We start from the raw sequence: 15,277 nt of genomic DNA on the forward strand, positions 1-15,277 counted from the left end.
GAGCATACATTGAGAATATGTATTGATCTATATGTTGGATTTAGAATCTCGTGGATGTAAGGAGGTCGTGCCGAAGGATTAGAACTCTTTTGAATAGTTGCCGAGATGATGAATGTTATTGTGGTTGTACATGGTTGACGAGTATGTATTCAACGAAGTTAAGACGATGAATTGATACCATATGATGCTATAATAATTTTGTGTTGTTGTAAGGTGTTATTTTAGATTCCAGATATAATGAGGAAGTATACTTTATGAAGGACGAAGTTAATTTAATTCTTATAGAAGAGTGGAACTCAGTTTGAGCTATTTTGTAAGCAATGGTATATTGAGGCCGATGAATGTGATTATGATTACTTGTGTGTACTTGTTCTGATGGTTGGGATGTTTAAATGGAGGAAGTAAATCAAGGATTTGTTTTTGGATGCGAGTAAGCGTTATTGAGTGGTAATTTAGTACCATGGATGGTAAAGAATGATTCTTGAATGAATGAGTAGAGAGAGCCATAATTGGGTAAAACTCTGAAATCTAATTGGTAATGATGGTTGTAACGAGTAATCAGAATAGTGCAGTAAAAGCGGAATGTAAATGTGTTGGGTAATTGCTAGTGTGACTTGAGATGAGTTAGATAGTAGAAATTCAATGGTATAGGAATATCATTATTTAGTTTCTTGAAGGAAGCAGTTGCTGAGAAATGTAAGTATTATTTTATTGCTCAGATGGAAAAGTGTGTCTAAGGGTGGTGCGTTCAGTAGATGGAATGCATTACTGCAGTGTTGATCAGGTGTGATCATACCATGGTTTTGTAATTATATTATTCGGTAATTGGGTGCATTGTAGGGGTTGTACCTCAATGTTCTATTATTGTTAACCTTTTTGGAGATATAGTGAGTGGTACACCTTTGGATTGGTCGAATGCGAAGTAAGGGCAGAGATTGAATGCATGAGGCATGCTTTATGTAGGTTATGTCAAATGAATTTTGAGGATCGACTAGGAAAATGTTACTTGGGAACTGGAGAGTCAGATGAAGGACTCCTATCCGTAACTTTTCATTGGCAGTATGTTTTCGAGGACGAAAACTCTTTTAGTGGGGGAGAGTTGTAACACCCCATATTTTACATTTATTAATTTAATTGGAGTTTAAATTAATTCTTGGATTATTGGTATTTTTATTGGAATTATTGGGAAATTATAAAATGTTAGTCGTTGGGCCAAATGGTGGTGTTAGTAACGTGGGGGTGCTAAGTGAGTGAGCCCATTACTAATATATTTTATGTTTTCATAAAATAAAGGAATTGTGAAAAGGGAAATTAGAAGCAAAAGGGCAAAGTCTGAGAAATAGAGAAGATACGTGAAAAGGAGAAGAAGAGGAAGAAGAGGACCTTCGAAGATTCGAATCAAAGGTAAGGGGGGACTCTTCGGGTTAGTGATTATTATATAATCAGGGGTAGTGAACTGATTGGGATTGTTGTTTGGTTCAATTGCATGTTTTGGTTTTTGGGGTTTTGAGGAATTTAGGTTGTTTATGTTGATTTGATGCAATTGATGAATTTGATGAATGATTTGGTGTTAGATGACTTCTAAAACGTGTTATAATTGTATTATGTTATGTTAATTGATGAGTTTTTGGTATGAGACCGTTTTGGTGCGATTTGGATGAGATTGGGAGAAGAAATATGTTAAAATCGCAGGAAAATTCTGCATCTGCGAAGAACGCGTCGACCTAAGCGTCAGATGCGTCGACCTAAGTATCAGTTTGCATCGACCTGGGTGACAGCATGCGTCGACCTATAGGGTCAGCGTGCATACCCGTGGGAGACAGAAAATTCAATGCGTCGACCTAAAGGGGGTTTGCGTCGACGCATAGCTTCCAATTTTTGATAAATTTTCTGAGGGGCATAACTTTCAAACCGTAAATCCGTTTTGAGTGCCGTTTTGAGCGTTGCGAAGCTAATTTAAAGCTTTATGTGATGAATTGATGAAATGGGCAGTGGCCCTATTTTATTTTAAATGTTGATTTAATTTAATGAATGGACTAATGCATTGTGTACATATATGTGGGAATGTAACAATGTGTTGTTGAGGTGGTGTAGCCACTTGGATTTCATTTTGATTTGGGTGTTGTTTTGACATGAATATATGTGATATAATTGAATAATGATGATGATAGAATTGAATACATGTTGATATAATTATGTATGATATAATTGTGGATGGTGTTGAAATCGAGTATATCATTCGGTGTTGCTTTTGGTGAGTTATTGACGGTGACATTGTTCATTTTGGTCCAGTGGTGATGTTGTGACAACATGATTATAATGTTGATAATGTGTGTATAACATGAACATGTGGTGATTGTTTTGATCGTATGATGATGATTGATTTGTTTTGAATGATGCATAATACATGTACATACTTGTTGGTGATAACTATGTGGAGTTATGTGAGACGATGTTACTCATCGGATCGGTGATGTTGTAAGTATGTCATATGTGTGCATTCATTCATACGCATTTTGGTGACGGATCCCGGTGATGTTGTGGATCAAATGGTGGGCATAATTCCCATTGTGCGGAATTTGTGTCGGTTGGACTGTATCTTGATGAGGAAAAGATCAGTTGGATGGGTTTAGCCCATGTATGGTACCACATGCATAGTGTCAGTTCATTCATATGCATGATAATATAGTACGACCAAACGATTGTGTATTATACTTGGTGATGTGTTTGTTTGGTGCTTGATCTGTTGTTATAAATCTGAATACATGTTGTGATTGGGTGAATGATAATGCTATGATGTTTTATTACTTATGACTGTATAATACTTATTAATTCGAATGAGACTCACCCTTACATGTTGACATTTTCAGATTGGAGATAGTGGCTTCCGACTTGGTGAGGATTAGCTCATGAGTCAGTGTGTTAGTTTAGCGTCAAGTGTCATGCTTTGATAATTGTAACACTGGGGAACATTAGCTTAGGGTTCATGTTTTAATAACTCTATTTTTATGATCTTGGTTGTATTACGGGATGTGGTATTAAAGATGTTATACTCATCCGAATGTTGGATTTCCGCTGTGTTGACATGAGATTATTTTATGAGTTATGATGAATTATGTTGAATTTCCTCAGTGAATGCATGGCAATGACGTATGATGTTTGTTTTTAAATTGAATTGTGGCACCCTTGTTTCATGTACTCTGAAATAAATATTTATTTAATTGTCACGGGGTTTAGGAGGGTGTTACATAAGTCTCCACATTTCTAACAAGAATTTGCAAGTTCTATGTCTTTGAGTGTTTTGCAGGATTGAAGACATTCTAAAAAGCTCAACATGAGAAGCAAAGACATGAGGAAAAGCAATTCTATATAGAAACAAGCTCATGGAAATTGAAGCAAGCTGAGTGCTGTGAAGCTTCAAGATCAGAAGCAAGAAGGAAGAATGTTATGATATTCTGATGATAGAATATGCTCTAACACATTTTTTTCCTTATATGTTCTGATGCATGTTCTTGTTCTAAATATGCTCTAAAACATTATTGTTTTTGCTCTGATACATATTATATGTTCTGACACATATTTTATGTTCTGATTCATTCATGCTCTGACTTTTGTCGTTTAGTTTGTTCTGTAACATTTCAGGATGTAGAGATGCTCTGATGATGCTCTGGTACATTCAACAATGTTCCGATACAATCTAGCATGCAATGATTCAAGAAGAAATTCAAAGCTCTGAAGCTGTCCTATGGAAGCAAGAAGTAGAAGCTATGAATGTTCTGAAGATCTAAGCATATGTAATCGTCTCAACTGAAATGGAAAATACTCAGGGAAGTCCTTTATTTATAAATTTCTTCCAGTATTTATTTCAGGGGGAGATTATTTATCTCAGGGGGAGAATGTTAATCTCAGGGGGAGACATATTCACACACTATGTTTATATGCTTATGCTATAACTGTGTAATTGTCTTTAGCCGTCTGATATTCTGATTGCAAATTCATATCATTTATATATGTTTTTGTCATCATCAAAAAGGGGGAGATTGTTAGAACAAGATTTGTTCTGATCAATATTCTTAGTTTTGATGATAACAATGTATATGAATTTTGTATGAGATAATGTGGTACTTTAATCCTATGCAATTTCCATTTCAGGAATCACATAAAGAGTATGCACAAAATCAGCGCAAGAAGCACTGACTCAGAAGGTTCAGCATGCAACATCATAACATGTTCTGGCAGGACATCAGAAGATGGTCAAGCAGAAAGAGAACATGGTCTATGGAAGCATCAGAAGGACTTGAGATCAGAAGCAGAAGCACTGAAGTTCTCATGGTATCACGCTAAGAAGCACTTCAAGGTTAGAAGACAAGAAGATGCTCTGCACCAAGCTGTTTGACTCTGATGATATTCAAACGTTGTTTACACAAACATCAGATCAGAAACAAGTACAAGATGGCAGGCTACGCTGACTGACAAAAGGAACGTTAGTAGCTATTAAAGGCAACGTCAGTAGACACAGCGAAAGCAAGGCTCGAGGTAGTTGACAAAAGAGTGAAACATTAAATGCAATGCTGTACGGATCACGCAAAGCATTAAATGCTCTCAACGGTCATCTTCTCAAACGCCTATAAATAGAAGTTCTGAAGAGAAGCTGAATACAACACTTTGCACAAACATACAGAAATGCTGTCAAATTCAAAAAGCTCTCAAACTTCATCTTCAACCTCACTACATTGCTGTTGTAATATCTTAGTGAGATTAAGCTTAAACTTAAGAGAAAATCACAGTTGTGATAATATCTTATTAAGAAGCATTGTAACTCTTATAAGAATTTGGTTACATTAATTTGTAAGAAATAGAGTGATCAGGTTGTGATCAGTATACTCTAGAAAGTCTTAGAGGGTATCTAAGCAGTTTGTTCCTAGAGTAATCAGGTTGTGATCAGTATACTCTAGAAGACTTAGAAGTTATCTAAGTGGAAAACCATTGTAATCTTGTGTGATTAGTGGATTAAATCCTCAGGTGAGGTAAATCACTCCAAGGGGGTGGACTGGAGTAGTTTAGTTAACAACGAACCAGGATAAAAATCATTGTGCAAATTGTTTTTATCTTACAAGTTTTAAAGCTACACTTATTCAACCCCCCCCCCTTTCTAAGTGTTTTTCTATCCTTCAAAAATCAATCATTCAAACTGTTTTCATCCCCAAGCAGAGAACAGAAACCCCCAGATGTGTATCTTCAATACAGGATCAAGCATCAGAGTCACAACAATACATAGATTTATTTTCTCAAAACACTCCAAATAGCATAAGTCATAGTCATACCTCATATACATCACATACATATCCATACATTACATGCATCATAACATTGCATAAAACTAATACTGTTGTCAAATGAATATCATCTTACAGGTATAGTGCAGAGGTAATCAAGACAACGATTTAATTCTGACACTCATCGAAGACAAAAGATTTAATTCTGATAGTTAGTTCCGGATATTCTCCAGAGATAGTTCAGAGATAATCATTTTCTTAAGATCTAAATCAGTTACTACATAAGGTACTGAGACAATCGACATTACAAGATCTAAATTGGTTACCCCACAAGGTGTCGAGACGATCAACAATCCAAGATCTAAATTCATCAATACAAACGGTGGAGTCGATCATTCCAAGATCTAAATCAGTGGCTATACAAGGTGCTGAGATGATCTACATTACAAGATCTAAATTGGTTACCCCACAAGGTGCTGAGACGATCGACATTACAAGATCTAAATCGGTTACCCCACAAGGTGTTGAGAAGATCAACATTCCGAGATCTAAATCAGTTACTATACATGGTACTGAGACGATCGATGATCCAAGATCTAAATCTATCATCACAATGGTAGAGACGATTATTTTAACACCCCTCTAATTCCCCGCGGTAGTTAATAAATTAAATCAAAGTAACATGCAACAAGGGTGTCACAATTCGTAATAAAACAAACAGTATCCATCACTGTCATGCATTCACCAAGGAACATCTTAACATAACTAATAAATTCAAAACCTCGTGTTTTGACAGCGGAATAAATCATCAAATTAGCATTACATCATCAATGCATTAATCCTCAAAACAAATCAAACAAAATAGAGTTATTATCATAAACTCCAAAACATAACGTTCCCCAGTGTTACACCTATCAGAGCATGACACCTGACGCTAACTAACGAAGACTCATGAGCTAATTCTCACCAAGTCGAAGCCGCTATCCTCAATTTGAAAAATATCGTGTAAGGGTGAGTCTCATTCTCAATTAGTAAATATTATGTAATTCATAAGCAACAAACATCATAATATATCGTTTATCCAATTATACATATTCAGATTCACATCTATTATTCATTAATATGTACAATAATAGATTACACCACATAACACAGAAATTCATCCAATCATGATATGACAGAATGCATATGACACAACCGACACTATGCATGTGGTACCAATAAATCGTGGAATCAATCCACCTGACCGATCTACGCCTCATCGAGATACGGCCCACCGACACAATTTCCGCACAATGGGAAATATGTCCACCATCGATCAAAACATCACCGGGATCCATCACCGAATGAATATGAATGAATGGACACACATATCATACTTAAAAACATCACCGATCACGATGAATAACTCATCTCAACACCACATCACCAAATAAGTATGTACATGTTTCCAACATCATTCAAATAGTCATGCATTCATCACAATCATAATAATAATCATAGCCAATTCATCACCACATCAAATACATTGTCACATACACACAATGTTTAATTCTCAACAAGTAATTAAATCGAGCTTTAAGTAAATAAAGTCGGCCACTTCCCATATTCATCATTCATCATATAAAACATTTAATTACTTGCACAACGCCCAAAACGGCACTAAGAAATGATACACGGATCAAAAGATACGATATTTTAAAGTTTAGAAAAAATTTCTCGCACAGCAAGGTTCGCTCAGCGATGCGAGGCAGAAGCAAATTCCTTCAGACCTCTGCTCAGCGAACCTCTAGCGACGTTAGACAGAAGCTAACCAGGTCGGATCCTCCGCTCAGCGGACTCCCCTCCACTTAGCGGACCTGCGATTTTACCAAATCTCAGGTCAGCGACAGACCCTGCGATTCCATCTATTTTCAGTCCAAAATCGAGTTTAAACAGCATATACAGGCATACAATCATCATACATTCAATTATACACCATAAAACATCATTTAAACTCATTATTAACCAATAGATCATACAAATTGCATCAATTCAATCCAAACTATAACACCCTAACCTAACAATCCCAATATCTAATTGAATCAAACCATACATCAATCTACCTATCCCTTAAGACCACATAAGAGATACTAAAAGGACGAGTCCCCCCTTACCTCGATGAATTTATTGAATGCTCTTCTTCCTCCTCGCACTTTCGCTCCTCTCCCATTTCACGTTCTTGCTTCTTTCGCTTCTTTTGCCCATTTTGCCTTCTATTTTCTTATTCTCACATTTTCCCTTATTAAAACAAAATAGAAAATATTTCAATAGGGCCTCACACTTAGCACCCCCTCATTACTAATACCACATCAAGCCCAACTATTTTTTTCACAATTTCTCAATAATCCACTATTCTCTTCTTATTCATTTACTCTATTATTTTCAAAAATATTCATAAACTAAATTTTAATTAAATAATTAACCAAAATTCAATTCATTTAATAATTTAAAAAGACGGGTGTTACAATTATCTTCTCAAGATCTAAATCTATCATCACAACGGTAGAGACGATCATCTTCTCAAGATCTAAATCAGTTACTATACACGGTGCTGAAACGATCGACATTCAAACCAATCTAACAAGTTAGGTGGCATCTTAAAGCCCACTTCATATTTTCTGCTGATGGCATCTCTAAGCCCATCTCTGACACAGGTTCAAGTACCAGCAAGCGCAAATTTCTGGGTATTCTAGTGTTCAATCCTCTTCCACCTTCAGATACCGATTGGCATACAAACCATTCTACATCCTCAGGTTTAAGAAGATTGAACAGGGGAAGATGTCATACCCCAAAATTTGCCCATCATATTTTTACTGTTAAGCTTATTCAAGTATCAAAGGCTCAAGGTCTAACTAAGTGCACACTCTACTAATCAAATGCTTCTAAACTAGGGTTTTTAATTCCTTGAAAGAAAATTAATGAATCAAGACTTCCAATGTACTTCATATAACTTATTAAGTTTCAAAATATCCCTATGACAAAACTCAAGCTTCAATTCCCAAGATCGCTCAGTCAATTGCTCAGATAGTCAATAGTCGACTAGTTTGACCTAAAAGTCAACTGTGGTCAAAATACAGTCAAAATTCCTGATTTTTGGTCAACGTCCTTATTTTGAATTAAAACTCATCATTTGATCAAGGTTTGATCATGATTCATCAAGTAAAGTTCAGAAATCAACAAAACTCAGTTTCTAAATTAGGGTTTTTGACCTAAAAGTCAACTGAACTTTGACCAGCCATAACTTTCACATGGAACATCAGAAATTTCCCAACCAAAGCCTACTTTGAAGGAAATTGAATTCTCTACAACTTTGCCTCTATAATGCCAAGGCCAAAAATGCTTCCTGTGAGAGATATGGTCCAAAAGATTACAGGTCCTTTTTGAAAGTCAACAAAAAGCAGTTGTTTGTCAAAGCCGATATCATCAAGATAAATTCTCCAAATGAGAAAAAGGTTCCAAAGTGTCTTATAGAGGACATCTTGAGCTTTCCAAAAAGTCTTAGAAATCTTCCAAATCTTAAAAATAGAGAGAGATATGCCTTGTCAAAGTTGGTTAATTTTGAGTGAAAAGTATGAAGCAAATAAGGTTCAAAATGGATTTTTTTGCAAAGAAGCCCAATATTTTATGACCCAATCTTGTTCCCCAAGTCATCAAAGATATCCAATCCAAATTCCACGAACTTATGAATTTTATTTGATTTTATATTAATTTTTATTCATTTAAAGAATGATTTAAATCAAATGTTCAAAGAGCCATGGAAGAAAATTGATTTGGAATTGATTTCCAATCAAATTCAATCAATTAAAAATCACATATTCCATCCAAATTTGTGCAAAGTAGCATTGGTAAGATTGGATTGAGCTTGAGCAAATTTAGAAAGATTTCATGAAGATTTTCAATCAAATTCCAATCATGAAAAGTACAAAGATTTCCTTCAAAATTATTAACCTAATTCATTGTATTATAAGTACATAACATACTCAGGGTTCGCTCTTTTGTTTTCAAAAGTTTTTTCCTTTTAAATTTTAATTTGTTTTTATTTGCCATTTATTTTTGCCCTATCTTCATTTGCCTTAATTTGACCTGGTGGGCCTTGTAGCAACCTGCCCTAAAATCTAGACTTTAGAGTCGCCACCTATTCTACCAGGGCGAATAGGAAACCCTACGCAGTTAAGAGATCGGGGTAAGATTATTATAATCAGGTCGAGGGAAGGTCTTAGGCACCCTCAACCCTTTCCTAAGGTTTTAAGTCTAAGGTATAGTTTTATGGCTAAATATTCAGGTTTAATAGCTAAGTAAATGAAAAGGGCGAAAAGTGAGATTTGAACTGAATGGAGGTTTAAGGGAAGGGGACTCGCCTTGTTGACAAGTGCCTACGTATCTCCTTAGGGAGAATCAGAGTAAACGTAGTTCGGGCACAGGGTTATACGCCTTAGAATTTGATATGATATGGTTTGAAGGCTTTTTGAATGGCCTATCATAGTTTTGAATTTGTGATTTGAAAGGCATTTTGAGTTGCCTAATCGAGGTGATGAAAATCCGTAGTTTGAAGGAGTGTTTTAACATTTGGGCGTACAACCCTGATTTAATATGTTACCGTTAGTTGCGATGATCAATAGTGTAGCAACCTGCCCTAAAAATTAATATTTAGAGTCGCCACCTATTCTACCAGGGCGAATAAAAAACCCTACGCAGTTAAGAAATCGGGGTAAGATTATTATAATCAGGTCGAGGGAAGGTGTTAGGCACCCTCAACCCTTTCCTACGGTTTTATGTTCAAAGTAAAGGTTAATGGCTAAATATTGAGGTTTATAGCTAAGGAAGTGAATAAGGCGAAAAGTGAGATTTGAACTGAATTGAGGTTTTGGGGAAGGGGACTCGCCTTGGTTATCCAAGTGCCTACGTATCTCCTTAGGCAGAATCAGAGTCAACGTAGTTCGGGCACAGGGTTGTACGCCTTAGAATTGATTATGAAATTATTTTGAAGGCTTTTTGAATGGCCTATCGTAGTTTTTGAAATGCGAAGTTCGAAGGTATTTTGAATTACCTTATCGTAGATTTGAAAATCGCAGTATTGAAAAGATGAAAATCCGTAGTATCGTGGTTTAGTGTGTTTTGAATGTTTGGGGAATACAACCCTGATTTGATATGTTACCGTTAGGTGCGATGACCAATAGGTTTGATCATTATAGTTAACGGATTAAATAATGTATTGCTGGTTGCTCTGATCGATAGATTCGATCGTCACGGGAAGCAAATGAGATGTGTTTTAATTTTGTGTAATTAAATGTTTTATTATTGGATTTGATTAATTAAATTAATCGATTGTAAATCATTGCGACCAATAGGTTTAGTCGGAATGAATAACAAATTAAACCCTAAAACTTTGGCCAAGTGGCCAGTGGGATTAGGCAAACCTTAATGCTTTGATAGCCTTTCTAGGGTTTTTATTGTCATTTTTAATGGTTAAAACCAATTAAATAAATTAATCGAATAATCGAGGGAATATGATAGCGACTTTACGTGTCTATTAATCTGATGACTGCAAGTGCACAGTCGTGTCGTGTAGTTTTAAAAGATATCGAATCCACAGGGACTACGAATCGATATACCGTTATCTAAGGTTACTATGTAAAGCTAAGGCTACTAATATTTTTCGATTGTTTCTAAGGGAAAGTGATTGTGAAAATTAAGAAATATAATAATAGGCGGATATCAGTATGTATTTCATTTAACTTAGGTGATCCGAAGGTCCATTGGCTAAAATATTAATTCGATTAAAGATCTTTATTAATTCTATTGATTAAAAGTCCTCCTCTCAAACTCTCGCTCTGTTGATTTAGACTACTGTCCTAACTCGTAATGTACGCTCTCGCCATCCCATTAGATTTAGAAAAGCTTTTTGGAAACAACGTAATTAATAAAATGCTTGTTTTATGAAGTTGTTATCTATTTAAATCTCCTAATCTCAAACTCTCGCTCTGTTGACTCGGAACATGCTAATATCCCTAACGTACGCTTTCGCCATCTTGCGCGGGTTTAAAAACACTCTTTGAAAATAAATAAGTTCTAATTAGTTTTAATACGCTTTCGCCATCCTTTCTTAGGTACGACATGAACAGGACTAACCCATTTACATTCAGATATTGGGTATATGATTTCGGCTTCTAATAGTTTTTGAATTTCCTTTTTAACAACATCGCTCATAATGGGATTGATTCGTCTCTGATGCTCCCTAGAGGTTTCGCAATCTTCTTCGAGCATAATGCAATGCATACAGAGGGAGGGACTTATTCCTTTCAGATCTGATATGTTATATCCTAGAGCGGTTGGGTAATTCCTTAGGACCGTGAGTAATTTTTCGGTTTCGGTTCGTCCTAAATTGGCATTAACTATGACGGGTCGGTTGAGTTCTTCGTCTAGGAATTCGTACCTTAGGTCAGTAGGTAGTGTTTTAAGTTCTATAGCAGGTTTCTTAGGTCCAGGTATAGGATCAGGAGTTAATGCTAGGCATTCACTTAGGTGGTTATCTTGATATTCTCCACGCCAGTTGTCATCTTCAAGGATAGGCGGTATAGGAATTCTTAGGATCTCGGTTTCCTTATGTGGTTCGGATTTTATTTCATTCACACACTCATCGATGATGTCAGCGGAGCAGCATGTGTCAATTATAGAAGGTGCTTTCAGGAATTGAGAAAGAATGAGTTCAATCTTTTCTTCTCCGATTTCGAAGGTAAGCTTTCCTCGTTTAACGTCTATAATTGCACAAGCAGTAGCTAAGAATGGTCTTCCTAATATAATTGGAATGTTAGAATCTTCTTGGATATCCATTATGATGAAGTCGGTTGGGATGTAGAATTGGCCTACAAGCACAGGGATATTTTATAACATTCCTACAGAGTATTTAACTGAACAGTCGGCTAGTTGAAGAGACATTCTCGTTGTCTTAAGCTCACCCAAGTTTAGTTTCTTACAGGGTGAAAGAGGCATCAAGCTAACACTGGCTCCTAAGTCGCACAAGACTTTTTCTATAATAGTCTTTCCTATTACGCAGGGTATGGAAAAACTACCAGGATCTTTTAATTTGGGAGGCATGTTGTTTTGAATGATAGCACTACATTCAGCGGTAAGTGTTACAGTTTCGTTATCCTCGAGTTTCTTTTTGTTTGATAGAATTTCTTTTAAGAATTTAGCGTACGAAGGCATCTGAGTTATAGCTTCTGTGAAATGTATGGTTATGTTTAATTGTTTTAGAAGTTCCAGAATTTTTTAAATTACGCTTCGGTTTTAGATTTAGCTAGTCTCTGAGGGTAAGGAATTGGTGGCTTATAAGGTGGTGGTGGGACGTAAGGTTTTTCTTTTTCAGGTTCCACTTCAGTGTTGTTCTCATTGGTCTTAGCAGTTTGATCATCGGTCGATGTCTTTTTGGTTTCCTTTGGCTCTTGTTGTGACATGGGTGCGTTTTAATTTCTAGGATCAATAGGTCCATCGTAATTCGTTCCACTTCACAGTGTAATCGCGTTTGCATGTCCTTTAGGGTTAGGTTGTGGTTAAGCAGGAAACGTGCCAGCAGGGGCAGCAGTAGGTGCTTGTTGTTGAGCTACTTGTGAGATTTGTGTTTCTAACATTTTGTTATGTGTAGCTAAAGCATCTACTTTGTTTGATAGTTGTTTTAGTTGCTCACTATTATGGATGTTTTGATTTAGGAAGTCTTTGTTGGTTTGTTGTTGGGAAGCTATAAAGTTTTCCATCATGATTTCTAGATTCGACTTCCTAGGGGCGTTTTGAGCATCTACAGGCGCTTTTTGATAGCCAGGTGGGACAGCAGGTTCTTGTCCAGGCGTGTACAACACATTGTTGTTCTTATACGAGAAGTTTGGGTGGTTCTTCCATCCAGGGTTGTACGTGTTCAAATAAGGGTTTCCTTGGGCGTAGTTTACTTGATCAGATGGGATACCAGTTAATCCACAAATTTCGCAGTTAGGTGCTACAGCAGCCGCGGTGGCTGAAGGAGTGATGGTTAAGTTTTCGATCTTTTGAGTTAAAGCGTCTACTTTAGCATTTACGCGGTCTATACCACTTACTTCGTACATTCCTCCTTTGGTTTGGGTTTTCTCTAGAGCGGCTCGTTCTCCTCCCCATTGGTAATGGTTTTGTGCCATGTTCTCAATGAGGTTGTATGCTTCATCATGGGGTTTATCCATTAGTGCTCCGCCAGCAGCGGCATCTATAGTCATTTTCGTGTTATAAAGTAGACCACCATAGAAAGTATGGATGATCAGCCATGGTTCGAGTCCATGATGAGGGCATAGTCTAAGCATGTCCTTGTATCGTTCCCAAGCCTCGAAGAGTGATTCGTTATCTTTTTGGGTAAATCCGTTGATTTGACCTCTTAGCATAGCAGTTTTGCTAGGCGGAAAATATCTAGCTAAGAATACTCTCTTAAGTTCGTCCCACGTAGTTATGGAATTAGAAGGCAGGGATTGAAGCCACGCTCTAGCTCTATCTCTCAAGGAGAAAGGAAAGAGACGTAATCGAATAGCTTCGGAACTAACGTTATTAGCTTTGACAGTGTCGGCATATTGCACGAACACAGATAAATGGAGGTTAGGATCGTCAGTAGGGCTTCCAGAGAATTGGTTTTGTTGAACAGCTTGTACCAGCGAAGGTTTCAGTTCGAAATTGTTTGCCTCAATCGCAGGTGGTGCGATACTTGAGTGCAGTTCAGCGCTTGAAGGAGCGGCATAGTCTCTAAGAGGATGAATAGCCGCCATCTCTAACTTTGGGGTATTTTGATTAATTTGATCAGTAAATATCAATTCCTGATTAATCGGAAGTGGTGCTACTTCGGGAAGATTGCGAGCTCGACGTTTGACGTTAATAAAATGTTCTATCTCGTTAATTCGTTGTATTAAATCTCCTCCTTGTGAACGAGTATTTGGCATACAATCGTTCAAAAAGAAAAGAAAGAAATGCCCTAGTCTCTACGGTGTAATAGTGAGTTACGATATCGACTTAAATAGTCCCCGGCAACGGCGCCAAAAACTTGATCGCGACTTTACGTGTCTATTAATCCGATGACTGCAAGTGCACAGTCGTTTCGTGTAGTTTTAAAAGATATCGAATCCACAGGGACTACGAATCGATCTACCGTTATCTAAGGTTACTATGTAAAGCTAAGGCTACTAATATTTTTCGATTGTTTCTAAGGGAAAGTGATTGTGAAAATTAAGAAATATAATAATAGGCGGATATCAGTATGTATTTAATTTAACTTAGGTGATCCGAAGGTCCATTGGCTAAAATATTAATTCGATTAAAGATCTTTATTAATTCTATTGATTAAAAGTCCTCCTCTCAAACTCTCACTTTGTTGATTTAGACTACTGTCCTAACTCGTAATATACGCTCTCGCCATCCCATTAGATTTAGAAAAGCTTTTTGGAAACAACGTAATTAATAAAATGCTTGTTTTATGAAGTTGTTATCTATTTAAATCTCCTAATCTCAAACTCTCGCTCTGTTGACTCGGAACATGCTAATATCCCTAACGTACGCTTTCGCCATCCCGCGCGGGTTTAAAAACACTTTTTGAAAATAAGTAAGTTCTAATTAGTTTTAATACGCTTTCGCCATCCTTAAAACTAATGTCCTATGTCTACTATCCAGTTAAAGATCTCAAACTTTCGCTCTATTGATTTTAACCTTTGACCGTCTTAAAACCTCAAACTCTCGCTCTATTGATTTTAAGACTTACTAATTAAATTAGACATACAAACCAAAAACAAGTGATATTTAATAAAACATAATTAAGCCAATTTATTTCGGATCCCACGGTTAACTTACTTTACATACCGATATCTTAATTAATTAGTCAGACATATTAATACGGTTAGATATGCATAAATTAATTTGGTTCATAATAAAAGGCATGTTAAATGGCATATAATATATCATGC

At 36.5% G+C, this 15,277-nt stretch overlaps 1 non-coding gene across 1 annotated transcript; it reads left to right on the forward strand.

Annotated features, from left to right (window-relative positions):
• Positions 1 to 13,610: 13,610 nt before the first annotated feature.
• LOC131636480 (small nucleolar RNA R71) lies at positions 13,611 to 13,717 on the forward strand. The gene has a single exon (XR_009294101.1). It is a non-coding gene; the product is annotated as a small nucleolar RNA R71 (small nucleolar RNA).
• The last annotated feature ends 1,560 nt before the right edge of the window (positions 13,718 to 15,277 follow it).

Source organism: Vicia villosa, unplaced genomic scaffold, assembly GCF_029867415.1.
Source record: "Vicia villosa cultivar HV-30 ecotype Madison, WI unplaced genomic scaffold, Vvil1.0 ctg.001755F_1_1, whole genome shotgun sequence".
NCBI classification, from domain to species: Eukaryota; Viridiplantae; Streptophyta; class Magnoliopsida; order Fabales; family Fabaceae; genus Vicia; species Vicia villosa.